Here is a 15,532-nt window from a genome sequence, read left to right as displayed (position 1 = left end):
AAGCAAAACCATCCTTCCTGGACCTGAGCTCTGCCTTAAATATTTTACAGTCTTAAGCAAAGTTTTAAAATTCCTATTGAATAGTTGACCAGCACACAACTAAGGTGTGGAGGGATCAACTAGCATGTATGTTTGCAAAGTTCAAGCTGTTACTTGAGAAAAAGCAAAAAAGAAGAGACAAGGATGAAAAATGTTTGTTTTTTTTTTTTTAAAAAAAAAAAGTATATAAAAATGGTCGTTGTCATCTGTTATTTGTTCATTTTATAGTTCTCTCATATATAATTTTGCTAGTGGATGAATTACCTGACTCTTCTTTGAAAAGAGGACAGGAATGCTTTTAAACACACAAAACCTACTCCCAAGTTATCCTAGGTCATCCTGGCATAAACTGCATTCAGTGATAACTACAGGTGCTCAGATCTGTGATGATACAGTGTATGGTATGCTCAGATCCGTGATATAATTTCAGGGAGTGGATGGTTGTGTCTTCACGTCTCTAAGCATTTATAGACAAACTCAGAAAGGCTGATTCAATAGTTGATACAATATTTATTAGTTGATGCAATAAATTATTATTGTTAATTTGGATTCACAGATTTTATCTGTAAGTAGAATATTTTGGTGCATATGCTCTCTGGGGAGCTCAAGAAAATTGAGTTATCCATTACATTAAGAAGCCTTTCTAGAACCAAACCTACATCAACAGTCTGCTGCAACATGAACCTCAACAGCAGTCTGGTGGTGAAGATTTCACATCATTACAAGATTTAGGGGCTCTTGACTGTCCTGGGTAACCAGGGTGGCAGCATCACTGTCTCACATCCTAGCTACAAATTTGTGAACCGTAAAGCCCTTATAAATCATTGTTCTATCTAGTACTGAGCATCAGTTGAGCTTAACTTCTACAGGCTTTTCTTGGAACATGAAGTAGATATTTAGTGAAATTCATTTGAACTTTTGTAGTCAGTGAGACAGCACAGCACTGCCAGAGTTGAAGACAAGGTTACTGGGAGAGCAAGGCATCTTCTTATTTGTCTCCAGCAGACAAGCATGAAATGGGTTTTTCATGCTAGTTTACTAATACCAGGAAAGCTCAGCACCATTGTCAGCTGTCAGCACTTCCATGTCAGCTTCTAGAACTCATATCCCTGTAACTGGGTTAGCTACTTCAGTATTCTTTGGGACCCGTGTCGGAAGGAACAAGCCAGAAAGTTCTCCCCTTTCATCCTATAGAAGCTTGTCCAAGCTTTCTCTGAACTCACACACACTTTTAGCATGCACAGCATCCTGTATCAAGCAGTTGCACTTTGTAATCATGCCACTGTGCAAAGAAACATCTTCTTTTGCTTGTTTTGAGATGTGCAACTGCCAGCTTCATTTCATGCCTCCTGATAGTAGTGTGGAAGAAAACGAAAAAGACATTTGTATTTGCCTTCTCCATGATACTGTTTGTTCCATAGACCTCATTCATGCCTCCATCTTTTTTCCAAGCTGACTTCTTTTTTTTTTTTTCCCCTCATGTTTCAGAGGAGGTGAGAAATGACTGCTTGTTCCCCTCAGCCAGAGTAGATGAACATCTCTCTTTGTCTTCCATTACCAAAATCAGTATGGGATTCTTTCTGCCTTGAAGTTTTGTCCATGAATTTTTGCTTTAAGAGAAAAAGTGGCCACAGGTGGTAGAAGTTTCTTTCTGCAGCTCATATCCTGCTTTGTGCAGTCTCCTGAAAGCTCCCTTCTGTTGAAACATCTGTAAGAGGGAAAATTCTGTGAAGAGGTGCACTCCATATAAGTTATCAAAAAGAAAAAAGAAAAGAAATGAAAAGGATATAGGGATATATAAGGAAATATAGGGACATATAAAGGAAATAGGGATTAATTCATGTAAGTTATTGTGCAGAGCTGCTTATGCTATTTTTGTTCCTCAACTGCAATTGCACCCACCTGTCATCCTGTCATGTGTTAACCCAGAGGGTGAACTTTCTGGGCAGGGACCTACCTACCTACTTCTGCACATTGTGGAGTGTGTAACTCAGTTTGGGATAATGTATGAGTAGTTTTTATTATTAATGATAATAGTGCATCAGTTGTAAGAGCTTCTCTAAGGAAGTAAGACTTTTGAATAAAAACTGAAATACCGCTAAGTATTTTTCTATTCTTTCCAGTCTGCTTGGCTGTTGAAATATGTATTCAGGCTGTTGATATCTGCTGAGGGGATTACTATTCTTTATATCTGCTGTTATTTCATTATGATCCAGCTTCTAATACCTTTATTGATGCTAATCCCATTGGGATCACTCATAGAATAAAATACATCTTAGCTAGAGAGAGTGCACCGTACGTTAAGTTGAACTTGCTTTGTATTTTAATACCATTTAAACTAACCTCTGTTGTGTGACTTATTTGTACCTCTGATGGAAGCCCACATTTTTTCTTGTACTCCTTGAGGTGAGCCTGGAGATTTCATAGATGGCATACCCTATTGTGGGCTTGGAACTAGATGATCTTTAAGGTCCCTTCCAACCCGAGCCATTCTATGGTAAGATTTGAAATGTAATGTTCCTAAGTTTTGCCCCAGTAAAGTGAAGAAGTTATTTAAGAGCATTGGTTCCTATTTGCTCTCCTCATAGTAATATGTGAGTGCGTATGTCTTGGTTTATTAGCCTTCTAGCTGGGTTGACTACAACCTCAAAACACTCCTGGGTGAGCAGTGATTAAGGTTCACAAGGAATATGGCAGGAAACATTCCCTTGACGTTCGTCTATCCTTTTACAGTCTAAATGAAGAAGTTCTGTATAGCCTGGTCTGTCCTGGATTTATCTGGTGTATCTGGGAATTACTGAAACGTCCCACTACCCTGCTGCAATGATATTTAATTTAGTGCCAGTTTAGAGCTCCTAGAAAGCTGGAGACCTGTACCCTGTCAATGTCAGAGAGCAGAGATAAGCATCTGCTTTTAGTCCTAGCACTGTTTAACTTTCTTTTGGTAAAGTTCAGTAACATCAAATTTAGATTGGAAAAAATGGGGAAAATAATCATATATGCATAGAGTTTCAGTTTGTTAAAATATCCCTCTCCCTGGAAGAGCTTAGAAGAGGAAAGAATTCAAGAAGCATTAGTGATTTCAAGCTTGAGGACATGTCTTATTATGTTCACATAACAGTGATGCAATTGCCAATAACGAGCCGATTAGTAATTGTTTGTGCTTGTCTACAGCAGTTACTTGCAGATTGTAAGAGTCTAGGCTATGTATTTGAAATAGATATAGTAGGTCATTGATTGGATTCAACAGGCTGATTTACACCAGGCTAGATCTGAAATTTTTGTCTTAATAAACATAATAAATTTCTTCTGGTAGTTATGTCTTAATTTGTTGCAAATAGAATTAAAAGAGAGGCAATTCTTCATAATTTCAGTGCTAAAAACTTGTGCTTGATGCACATTCTGATCAATGCATTGAATAGAAAAGTACAAGATAGGAAACTGAATAAGGTGATAAAAATAGAAAATTTAGTTTTTTAAGGCATGAAGACATTGAAATGTGTTGATCTAAATTTCAAAATGTAGATTAGTTATCTATAGTGAAAAAAATAATGAAAGAAATCAGTAACTTTTGGACTTTTTCCTGACCAACTGACATGTCTTTCTTTCTCTCATCAGCCATCTGTTTTGAGATTATTGTGTTTGTACTTGTTGAAGGTTAGAAATTATGTTAAAAAAAGACAAATACCGTATAAAATGGATTTCACAGGTTAACGGAAAAGCATGGAATAAAGATCCAAAGCGTAACGCTTTTTGACAACCTCATAAAAGGCCGTGGTAAATTAATTGTAATTGATCATGATGAATTTAGTTACACGGTTTAAGGTTTACATGAAGTGGTGGAAGAGATGCTATAGATCAATGCCTTTGATTTTATATTTCTGATTTTTTAAATGTGTTAATTAAAGTTGGTGGTTATTAGTAAAATAGAGGAGGCTGTACTTTATGAGATAATTGGGACAAGTCTCTATCTGCTAGCATACCTAGTGAAATGCTATGCCTTTAGGAAGAATGCGTGACTTTTTTTAAACTGCTCTTTGCTTGAAATTAAGGAAGTCTTATTTTATGTTAAACAAGTATCATCAGCTTGCAGGGTGGCTGAGTTATTTTCTGTATCATGATGAAAACTTCTGATGTATTTATTTCTGAAAGACCAGATACTAACGATAAAGACACAGTCATTCTATGTATTCTAGTGTCTTACCAGATTGCCTGTGCATTTCTGTCTTAATCAGCTTTTTTAATATCTCACTTTTCTCAAACCATTGTGACTGTAATTATTGGAAAAGAACTCTCCAAGTATAAAAAAATGATCATAGAGCCATACAATGATATTAATTTATAAAAGCCGTTAGCTGCTCTTAAATAGAAACACCTAGTATAATTACAAAGTGGCTTCACATCATGCTTTTTGTGTTGTATGTGGCCTGGTTTATTTGGGTTTGGTTGCTATTTCGCAAGTGATGTTTTTGTTCTACTGTACTTCCTCTACCTTAAGTCTAGTACAGAAGGCTTATGCAAAGGTGCTGTTATGTTTGTGTCACTGCCTTTAAGTTCTCAACTACTTGTGGTTTGGCAATCCATGTAATAATTTAATAAAAACATATATTGTTTTTATTGGCATCCTTTATCCTGCACCATGGGTTCGTGTATGTCCCTATTCTGTGTCTCATTTGGAGAGGAAGTTTGAATTTGGAGAGCTATGAGATTAAATCAGTTTTTAATAGAAGCATTACCTATGCCTTCTGCTGTTTTAGGAAGATCTATCAACATTCATTTGAGAGGGGCCAGTCAATACAGGGAAGACGCTGAGGAAAAGTAAGTAATTTGCAGCATCTTCCTGTAAATCATGCACTGGCATCTATTTGTTTTACAGGCCAACTAGATTAGTATCATGTTCAAAATGACTTAAAAAAAAAATGGGTATCACCTTTTCAGCTTTAAGCCTTTGAAGTTAAGCCTTTGAGGCTTTGATGTTAAAAAAAAAAAACAAAAAACAAAAAACAAGATTTTTGCAAAATTGTGAAGAATCCTCCAGCCATGAGGATCAGAGAAGAATATTTAAATACAGTGTTGAAAAGGGCCATCCCAAATGAGAGTTGTAAGGCATGACCACAAAGCACAAAGTCATTTTAAGTGTATGGAATGTGGGAGTGGAATGCTGCAATCAGTCATCATGCAATATATAGAGGCATTACTCCACTGATTAGATCTAAAGAAGTTTAACTGGAATATTTCATAACGTGAGCCCAACGCCCCCTCTTTTTGAAGTCAGCTGTAGTTCTCGCCATTGATTTCAATGAGCAAGGGCAAAACCAGCATTTCAGCATTGATTTCAGTGTGTGTACATTTGTGGTTTGTATTTGAGATGCACAGAAATGTCTGAAAAAAAAAAAAAAGAAGTCAGATTTCAGTAGCATTTCAGTGATCTATTACTGGATGGATACTAAATACTAAGTGTGAGCAACTGAAGAGTTAAAACCTTTAGGACTGGTTTACCAGTGAGCTTCGCGCTGATGAAACATCACTTATAAATTATTGCAGTAGGCAGGTCTTAAGTTTCATAGAGCTGTGAGCGTTTTATGCTTATTTGACAGTTAAACCTTATGAAAAGAAATGGCTATCTAGGCATTTTTATAAATTGCATTTTAAAAGCGGTGACAGAAGGATAAAATCTTCCAGCAGAATATAAGAACTCCCAGGCCCTTGGTTGTCCCCTCCCTCGTTATGGACATGTCAGAGATGCAATGGGCAGTCCGTTCGTGTGCTCAGAGCAGGTACTGGCTTCCTCAAGGCACTGCTCACCTCAGATGTGCTCTGCACCATGCACATGTACATATCTTTGTTGGCTCGCCAGGAGAGAGGACACTGGGACTGCCATGGACACACCAGCCATGATTTGTGCAGTGCTGGTGTATGTATGCAAAGCTGGTGTATGTATGCAAAGCAGGTGGCCCTGATGGTCATTTACAATATTAGTGATAAGCAACAATTATCTGCTTTCGTTGCTACCAGTCAGACTACAGTCTGGACTGGTTAAGGTTGATGTAAAACATCTAATGGCCAAAGCTAGAATTATCAACAGTCACAAGAGGCCAGAGCTGCGAGCAGGACAAGCCATGCTAGCTTAGGAGTTTACTGCAGCCTTTGCCAGACTGATCGGGACCACTGCCAGCAGCGGGACGAAGTCCTTTACGTGGATAAACTGCAGTTTCACTTCTGGGGCCACCGTGCCAGGCACTCTGTTATTCATCAGCACAGCAGATGTGCTGAATGGAATCTGACCGCATCCAGGCCAAGGCTGGCGCTTGCTCCTGGAGCCTCCAGCAGCCATTTAGGATGAAAACGAGCTGCCAGACAGGCAGGTCAGGTTTGGCAGCCAGAGGTTTTCCTGTTCTCCTGGCTACCAGTGGTACAGCAGCAGTCAGAGCCTGCATCAGCACTGATCCAGCCAGGGGTCTGCACGAGGCCTGTGCCGTCACCCCCGGCTGCAGGAGGCCTAGGCCCAGTGTTGGACCAGGACACGGAGTTTTGGACAAGGAATCAAATGCAGTCCTCATCGCTGGCAGTTTCAGGGGTTCTAGGAAAACCAGCTCCTTTGTTCCTCTGAAGCCTTGAAAACATACTTCAAAGGTATTGTTTTCCATGGCCTTCATCTAGATGCTATCGCTTTGCACTTATCACTGTGAGTTGGACTCGATGATCCTTGTGAGTGATCCAAGTTGGGATATTCTATGATTCTCTGACTTCTTAAAGTCATAATCCTCTATCTGCAGTAAAGCATGACATTTAATAGGTGCAGCTAATAAGCTTGATTACAGTTGTAGAATCTACTCAGGACAGGATCAACAAGCACCTGCACATATTTATGCAGAAGAAGAAATCTCATATGTTAATATAGAGTGTCATGAAAACGAGGTAATTTTGCATTCACCTTTCAACTTCATTTTATAGTATCATTTCCATCATCCTATTGCCAGATACTTGCATCTCAGCAGCACCTAGAGGCCAGCACTACACAGATGTGGGATGGGAAGATCTTGATCCCAATGCAACGAACAGCTGAAATCAACAGGGGGGAGAAAGGAAGCAGAGACTGAGAGTGATGAATCAAGCAAAGTATGAGACAGTTGACAGCAGTCATTGCTGCCTAAGCAAAGTGTGAGACAGTTGACAGCCATCGTTGCTGCCCACCCCATTAGCTGTCAGGAGGTAATGGGATTCTGTAGGTAAAACTACGCTGCAGTGCCTCTTAGAAGGTTTTAAAGGAATCAGAGATGACAACTGGCCTGGTATTTTTGTCACTTCATATTTACTGTTTTATGACAGTCCTTCTGTGAAATGTATTCTGGTTTATACCTGCATTCTTAATATGAAAAGTTAGAGCTTGCTGATTTTTTTGGAGAGTTAGAACTAAGCCTTAAATTAGATGAGTAATATTTTCCTTCTTCTCAAGACTGAATAATAAAATTGTGATGTCTTATTTCCTTGAAGAAATTACAAGAAATTCTATGTTAACTTGAGGGGCAAGAGAAAGGGAAAGGGAAGGGGATAGGGAAAGGGAAAGAGTCCCTGTAAGTTGCCTCTCTAGTAGTGAAGCAGAGCCTGACTGAAAACAAACTGCCATTCAACAAAGGTCGCATTCTCCTGAAGCACCACATTAGAAATAAAATAAAAGCTAGGAATGTTGGCAAGTAAATAGCAATATTTGCACGCAGCCATGATTTATATATTCACAAATGGCTGTTTCACATTATTATTGGGGTTTAAGATAGAAATCTGCATCAGAACATTTGAGATTTCTGATATGGCATGTACCAGTGTATGCATAAAAGTGTCATATACCAGTATCTTCTATCTGAGTAGAAAATTACAATTTATGTAACTTGAATACTCAAAGGGTTTGAAAAGCTCTATTTATGTGCATTCAGTTCAACAGGAATAAATCAAACCCAGAGTAATACGTTCTTCAAATACGTATAATTTCTTATATTTGCTTGAGTATTTTCTGAGAAGCATTAGGATGAATCATTTGGTTTACATAATTGTATTGAACATATAATTGGAGGCAACTGTGTAAAAAGGATTTTCATTAATCTATTGGTTAAGGTAGTTTCCCTGGAAACTTGAGAAGGATCTTTCTCACTGTAGTCTTTTTATTTTTATTTTAGTATTTGTGCTATTTTGTTTGATGAAATGATTAAGAGTATATAATGATTGGATGAGTGTTTATTTTCACTGCTTCTGGCATAGGGGACAGAGTTATGGGTTGTGTGTCTGAGTGTGACACAGAGATGGATGTCAGCTGATATTCATAAATATCTTCCACTGATAGTCTGCAGGTATTTTTTTTCATTGATGATTTTATGACCTAAGGGAAGCAAATTAACATAACTCTTTCTCTACCTGTTTTTGCAGCCTTGTTATGCTCCTTGTACTGCCCCAGTCACTCCTGAGCCAATAATGTCAGCTGTGATTTGTTTGTTCACCTCTCCTGCAGTGTCCTTCCTCCTACTAAGCCACTCCTAGACCTAGCACCTGAGCTTGGTGTCTGCTCCCATCACCTGCCTCCTTCCTACACATCACCTGCAAAGCATTCCTCTGCTTCATTTCATGTGTAAGCATCATTATGATGCACTCAGCTCTGCTCTGAGTAACTCTGTAGCCTCCCTGCAGGAGGATCTCTTGTCCTCCTATCCCCTTCACGCTGTGGTTGTGTTTCCTGCTTTTGACTGAAATGAGATTTTTAGCTCTTCTGTGATGCCACGTAATCTGTCTGTGCTGTGAGGCACCACTTCATTTCCAGATGCCATAAATAAATAAATACAAATGCTCTAAATTTTTAGGTGATAGTTTTTATATTATGTCTGTGCCTATGAGTTTAGCCTGGCGTTGTGTTCTGTTGGAGCATTGGCTGCTGCGTGTGTGTGCGGTAGCATGCAGGGTCCCGCTGTAAAGTGTCTGGACCCCATCAGGAAGTGCTGCAGTGGTGTGGTGACACTGAGCCACCGTTGGAGCCATTTTGGTGGTCATACAGGTTTTCAAAATCTAGTGCGCTCTTCTGAGCTTAAAGCTGGTTCTCTCTAATGGACAAGTTCGAAAAATGTTAGCAGAAGCATCTGGAAGATGACTAGAAAACCTCTTGTGAATATGCAAGGCAAGCAAACAAACATAAAAGCAAAGATCCCTAAAATAAGTGGGCTGATTAAGAAAAGTCAGCATGGAAAAGTCTTTCTGAAGGAACAAAAATGGATTAAGGGACTAGAAAAAAAGGACTACAACCCATTCATGCTTTGGTATCCTTCTTGTTTATTTACCCTATTAGGATTAAGGAAGCATTAAGATACATCTTATGTATCTAGCTATAGATGTATAGATGGTATAGAAGACCTCGATAAGAGAAAAGGTTGTGTTGTCTTTCTTTTTGGGAAGCTAACATCTGAAAAAAAAAATCCCTCTGCTTTTTGACATTTACTACTGTATTCAGTAGATTTTCCTAGGTAAAGTATTTCTGGTTAAAGAAAAAAGCACTGCAGATTTTATAATGAGTATCACAACTATTACAGTTAATCCTAGACCATTTCCTAATGAGGCGCATGTTCATACTACCACCTAGTGCAATTCATGCTTCAATGCAACAGCATTGTACAATATGATGTCTTTATTATTAATGAATTCCTCTGAATGATTAATCTTGCTGATGTACTTATTGACTACAGTAATAACTCTCTATTAACAGAAGAACCAGAAATAGAATATAATTGTTCTCTACCTCTAAGCCCTCTGTAAATAGTACACTGCTTTCCATACTTTATCTGCCTATTTTTCTCATGTGCACATAGTAATTTCGAGATAGTAATCATTCCCCTAGCACAACAATACCCACCTACACTCCTGCTGTGGGTTTATACGAATGAACAGTGGTTGGTTTGTATCAGCACCCTATTACTATTTGTAGTGTTATTTGGAAAAACATAGTAGATTGTCTTGTGCTGTGATGTGTAAAACCACAGTAAATCTCTAAGATCTTAGGTATTGGCATGCTGCTCTTAATGAAGGAAAGTACAGACTAAACAGTGAATGTTGCTGTTTCTTAGTGTGTAGTTGTTACTTTAGAGTCATTCTAGTTCTATCAAGAAACAACCTTTTCTAAAGGTAGGTCTGGTAGACTTTCTTGAATGATGTAGGGATTTTATAAATAAAATAATGTACATAAAACATCCTGATCATTTACAAAGGGCTTGGGTGTTTTTTTTTTATATTTAATACCATAATCCTCATTTTATCTCTACTAATGTATTATTTCAGAGTCACAATATGGATATTATCATCATTTCCTTTAAAAAAAACTTTGCAAAGTTGATATTTACTATTGCTATTAACTCCCCTGCACTACTCTAATGCTGTGTCAATAAGGAAAATGAACAGGTAACTAGCTTACTGTGCTACAGAACTTCCTCTAATACTGCCTATATTTGTCCTTGCTCAAAAAAATAAAGAATGTATACTTATTTCGTATGCAGAAATAATACAGATCTATTAATAGCAGTTCTCTCTATGGAGTAAACTAATCACAACATGTTCCCCATTCTGAAAGAGCTAAATACATTTTAGTTTCAATAAGGAACTATTTTTTTCCAGGCCTCTCCTTTTCAAACTAAGGTAATAATAAGGTAATAAGAGTCAGATCTAAAGAGACAGGACGGATTAAATGCCCGATAAGCTTAACACACAAATAACTGAAGTTTCACTGATCTGGAATTGCAATGCAATTTTTGCAAAGGGATTTTACCTACATCAAAAGTTGAGTGTTTAAAACTTAGGTACAGATGTAGAGGGTGAAATTTGGGGCTGACAGATAATTCACTGGACTTTAGCAAGACTGCAAAGTGTTAAGATATGAACAGAATGTAAAACAGTTAGTTTAATAATTGTAAGCTGTAGTATTGTATGTAACTACAAGTTATACAGGTAACTTTTCTGACAGGGTAAACTCTCCTAAGAGCAAACATCAAATACGGGGTTGCAGTTTGTCCACCCTACCAGCACTGGCTGGTTCTATAATGCGGTTTCACTTTCAGTGTCACGTTTACATGATGGACAGGTATGGCTATAAATTTACTTTATGAACTTTAGAGGAGTGAAAAATTATGTCATTTACTTTATGAACTTTAGAGGAGTGAAAAATTATGTCTTTATTTTTTTTGGGGGGGGGGCAATATTCCCAAATAAACATCTCAAATGCACCCTCCAGTAGATTAATACTATGGCTACTCGATGCAGAAAGGGCAAAGAGCGTCAATATGTTGTTTCTGTTTTGTGCTTGGAAAGAAATGTGTTAATTCCACTCAATTCATTGCTAAGTAAGGGAGAAGTTAGACATCCGTTAGGGATGAGTTTTTAAAAATGATCATGTCTGGATCATTTGCACCTAAAAATCCTTGAAGGAAACATCTTTGACTGAGGCACTTCACATACACCAACCTCTTTTGAAATTAACTTCGGACCGCTGGGGAAATTGCAGAAGTGGGAAAGCTATGAATAGCTCCCCAGTATTTGAAAAGGACTTTTAGCTAAATGCCCGGTTAACCTGACTTGAGCTCCAGGTGGAGGAGTGGGAGGGAGCATGGGATTGCAGTGTTAAAGAATTAAACGATAGGAATGCAATTAATACAAAGCAGCATGATTTTATAGAAAATAGACCTAATTTAGCTCCTTGAGATAGAACAGTTGTAATCATACTGCATAGATATCATATGCCTTAGCTGCTAGAAGACATTCAGCTAGCACAAAATACTACTGTTCATCTAAAATAAGTGGCACCCTAGCACATACAGTCTATAATCAATGACTGAAATCTGAAACCGATGGTTTTGAAAAATAATTCGAGAGAGGATTAATCATCCAGTGAGGCTGTTTACAATTCTGTCTTCCAAAGAAGACTGCTCAAAGGTGATGCTACCGTATTATGCATAACCTGGACATAAACATAATTCACAGCTGATAAAATATGCAGATGACACCGAGACTTGACAGCAGGATAGCTAAAGGTGGTGACAAGACCATCACACCGAGTAACATGGATAGCCTGGCAAACAGAACCCATGCAATTAGCTAATGTTATAATGCATATACATGCAGAGCTGCGCAGCTGAAAATAACCCAGGTTATAAGTATTGGGGCAGGGCAGGGAGCACTGTTCTGGAAAACAGCAACTTTGAAAAGTGCTTATAAATCATCTTGAACAACTGAGTCAACACAAACTTGAAATGTGACATCTGAGGTAAAAAGGCTTAACAGGAATCTGTAAATCTATTCAGGAAACCAGTGTGTAGGAGTGAGAAGGCAATTTTATGTTTATATAAGCACTGACGAAGCCAGCACTAGAATATTGCTTGGAAGTCAGGTGTCAGTGTTTCTAACAGTGCAAGAAATGGAGAGGGTGTATGAAAAAAGCTACAAAGATTATCTGAGCACTGGAAAAATGCCTCACTGTGAAGGACAGGAAGAATGCAATTTGTTAAGCTTATCAAAAAAGAGTCTGAAAGGTAACTTGATTGCAGCACAGAAGTACTAGCACAAGGAGAATATAGCAGGTATTAAAAGACTTTTTAATCTCAGAGGAAAAGGCTGAAGAAGAAACGTGCTAGAAGCATCAGCTGACACATTTGAACTATCAATTATACGAAGATCAGTGTGCCAATTAGTCAGCAGAACAGGTCTGATCCATCTCCCCTCTTGAAATCCTCAAACTAAAGCTGTGTCCCTTCCAAAAAGATGTATTTTAGCCTGACTGGCTTATTGATCTCAGCCTCACAGTATGATTCCTCCTCCTTGTATGTAATACAGTTTGGTTGGTATATTCCCACTCTGCTTAATATTTATCCCAGTTTGCACAGAAATAGTCTGTCCTTACATCAAGCCAATAGAATTATTTTAAAGGCAATGTGTCCAACATCCTTATATATAAACGATAAGAAGTTAGTAAATCAGTAAAAAGAAGTATTTTCTGATTACAATTATAAACTGGAAATTGTCACACGAGGGAAAATTTATTATTAATATGAAAAAGCCACTAGATGGCACTGGAACATCCCTTTACAATCATCTCACTTTGAATGATAGCCTGATTATCCATATTTTTTAATCAAGACTAAAAGGAATTTATGAACCACAGTATGAAAAATCCAAGGGACATAAAAATATGATACTAGATAGGATGAATTTTCTTTGTTGTACACGATATACTGTTCATTATTTAGTTTATGACTAAGTTATCTTTAGGCACTTACATGTTTGGAGACTTTTTAAAAGAACTTAATCAGTATCAAATTATATCAAATGTGCCTTAGAATATGAATCGAACATTCTCCCAATCCATAGTTTGATTGCTGGCTAGATTCTCTTCCTGCTTGAATAAATTTAGTTAAATAAATTACAACAATAGTTTGTTCTAAAGTGAAACATGATGTCTCACATATATCTTGATATCAAGACTGCTCGGAAATTTATTAGTACACAATAACAGGAATTATTGTTTCAGTAAAATGCAAGAAATACAGTGTGTGCTTATAAAGACTCACTTCTGGCATTTCATCTGTTTAATGAATTATTTACATCTAAAAATCTATCACTGGAAAGCTATTTCTTCCAAACAAGTAGATGTTATCTTTAAAAACTCAAGACATTGAGTGGAAAGAAAGGAATCAGCTCCCACTTCACATGTCCAAATACATTTTTAGGCTTCTCAGCTATCCAGACTGTCAGACATGTGCTTATGGGAGCAATCAAAGGAGCAGTGAAAGCTGGCAATATCTGAGAATTGCTGCATAAGTCTGAAGAAATGCAGAGGGCATATATTTAACGTAACACATCCAGTGTTTGAGAAAATGCAAGTCATGTTGCATTTTAATTTCTGATACAACTTTAGTCAAACAATAAATGAAATACCAGCTTTCTGCTAATGACAATCCCATGCTGAAAAGGTTTTCAAAACCTACAAGTGTCAGCAGGGGACTGCAGGTGACTGTGAAAGAATGTCTGTGCCTTGACTTTGGCCCTTCAGAGAATCTATGTCACCTGCATGGATCGCAAAGATCAGGGAGTGGTTTTGACAATTTGTGCTTTAGGAGTTTTACTTGTGAGCCAGTGGAAAAGTGTCCTTCGGCAGATGAACGTATTACTAAATATAAGCTTTTTCCAGCACAGACTACAGATACTTTCATAAACGAAAGAGCTATAATATTAGCCTGGTATCTAGAATATAAAAAAGCATCTAGAAATTTGATAAAAATCAGCCCCCCAAATTCACCGAGCAACCAAATAATTACAAAAGTCATTTGGATAAGGGGCTGACAAATCCTAGCAGACGTGGCAAGAGTGGTGGGAATTTGGAAGGTCGGGCTATGGCTAGAACACATCAGCACTGTATGTCAGCTATGTCAGCTCCCATCAGTAAACAGCTCGAAAGAAGCAGAGCAACTACTTACTTAAGTACTGTATTGACAACCAAGGCATAGATCATGAGACATTGAATCCAGTCCTTTACCCAGTTAACTTACTATAGGATCACATCACATTTCAGAGCGCAGAACTGGAACTCTTTTGCTAGTCTTGTTTACCTGATAGCTGCTTATTGCATTGTCAACTTCGGAAAATGGGCATACAGCTTATCTACTAAATCTATCATCTTTTCATGGAAATCATCTGGAGGTGTTCTCTCTTAGTAGAAGCTTCAGGGCATTATTTCAGCTCAGCCAATGGTAAAATCCTTTCTCGTGTTACAAAGTGGTATCAAACCAAAGAAGACTGGTAAGCCACTTAGCTCACACGTAGAGTGTCTACATATGGTTGAATCTGCAGCAGAGAGATGCAGTGAATGGCAAATCAAAAAGCAATGCCTTTTTTTTCCCTCTCCAAGGACAAGGAGCATCTGCTACAGATAGGCAGCACAGCTGGTCAGGCACAGCATCCTTAACCAGGGAGATGTGCTGGAACAAGCCTCTTTCTGTTCTTCCTTGCAGGAATTGTGACTCTCTTTTACACCTCCGCGTTGTCTCCTATGTGTTTTTCATCAAAATGGGATGTTTTCTGAATTTAGATACATATTATTTATTAAGACACAAACCCAGTTCTCAGTGCTGCACTTCTCTAGTGATCTGCAACTGACCACCTGTGACTTGAGCTTTTACCCCAGGGCTTCTGCTATCACCCCAAACCTGCACTCTCACATTCCCCGCTACACCTTTGTGGCAGGGGTTGGCCTTGCAGTTTTTCAGTCCATTTTTGATCTATACATGTAATTCAGTCACAAGTTTTAAAAACAAATATTCCCTTCCTTTGGGGTCTAATTTTTTTCAATGAGTCAACTGCCAAACAAGTCAAGCTCTATACAGGCAACCAGCCCTGGAGCTGGAGGCTGTGACTGTGAACCCCATAAGCTAGGTCAGCTGAACATGGACCTGTGACCTTAAATGGCATTTTGCCCCCTGCC

Source organism: Anser brachyrhynchus (genome assembly GCF_964034855.1).
Source record: "Anser brachyrhynchus genome assembly, chromosome: 6".
Taxonomy (NCBI): domain Eukaryota; kingdom Metazoa; phylum Chordata; class Aves; order Anseriformes; family Anatidae; genus Anser; species Anser brachyrhynchus.
The sequence above is the reverse complement of the archived record's forward strand: the minus strand, read 5'-3'. Positions refer to the sequence as shown.